Below are 1,340 nucleotides of genomic sequence, written 5' to 3' on the forward strand. Positions count from 1 at the left end.
GAAAAAATTCGCTGTTCTGTATGTTCGATGTTTTCAGCTTTCGCTGAATAGGGGTCGATATTAGAACATTCAAAGTTTTGAAACTTCGATGTTCTAATATAGACCCTGAAATATTAATAAAAGTTAAAAACTTCTTGTGAAAATACCAAAACTACTGCCATGTGAAGGAAAGTTAAAGAATTCTCTGAGTATTCCATATACTTCCCAGACTACATAAATAACTGCTTAATACTCATGTTTTATATCTATTTTTCCACTCTGGATTCTGATTTCCTTAATGCAGGGAAAAAGAGACTAGATCAACAAGAAGTATTTTGAAACACAGGAGCAGGAGTAAACACCACAACTGCTTTCAGATTTGTATGGACTGTGAGCTTTATTTATTATTTATAGCATTTATTAAAACTGTGACATTTATTGATAGGATTTTCAAGGGGAAGTGCCATAACTGTTATATCTGCTGAATATGATTTTCTTCTGGATATAAGTTCCCTTGTTCCTCATGTTCTTGAAGGTCAACCTCAGATCTTGTTAATATAACTGGGCATTTAAGTGGGCTGTATGATTTGCATGCTTTGGTGCATTGCACTAGTCCTGGGCACCTGATGAGCTGTGAAATACAAACATTAGTGTTGTCTGTTCTGACAGTGCTGGTTCATTATGCATTTTCTTATTCTCTAAAATAAATAATGGCACCCTTGTACTGATGGTGGATCAGTTTTATGTTTGAAGGTATATCACTGGACTTCACAACAAATAATTATATTTCACAGCTGGGTGAGCTGATCTTCCATAGTTTTGAAAATATTGCTAGGAAATGTATACACTGGTTTAGCATAACAAACGTCCTTCCCCCTGTAGTCTTTATATTTCTTTGGTTAAGTACACAGACAGAGCCAGCGGAAATCAACTACTGCTTCATTGATTGCCTTAAGTTCACTCATTGCTTAATTATCCTGGTTAGAACAGAATTAGAATGCCTGATCAATATCACCAAATAAGAGTTATTTATTGTCATTATTAAAAATAATTATTTATTTTATTTTTATTGACCAGGTAGCTGGCTTGGACAACATGAGTCCTTTTTTTAGCCATGGCTTTGTTACAATGCAAAGAAACAAACTATCCAAACATATATTACTATGATTATTTTGAAAACTTGAAGTATTATTAGAGATTAATAATTCAACACTAAGCAAAACATTACCCCAGTGAGCTAATAGATGTGTCTAGTTTGGAGGAGATGATTTTTTTTTCATAAGAATTGATAAAATATATGAAGTGTTTCAATAAGTTAGACTAACAATAAAGCCTAACTTTAGATGCATCTATAAATGAAC

Source organism: Protopterus annectens, chromosome 2.part0 (genome assembly GCF_019279795.1).
Source record: "Protopterus annectens isolate FY-2018-M chromosome 2.part0, PAN1.0, whole genome shotgun sequence".
Classification (NCBI taxonomy): Eukaryota; Metazoa; Chordata; order Ceratodontiformes; family Protopteridae; genus Protopterus; species Protopterus annectens.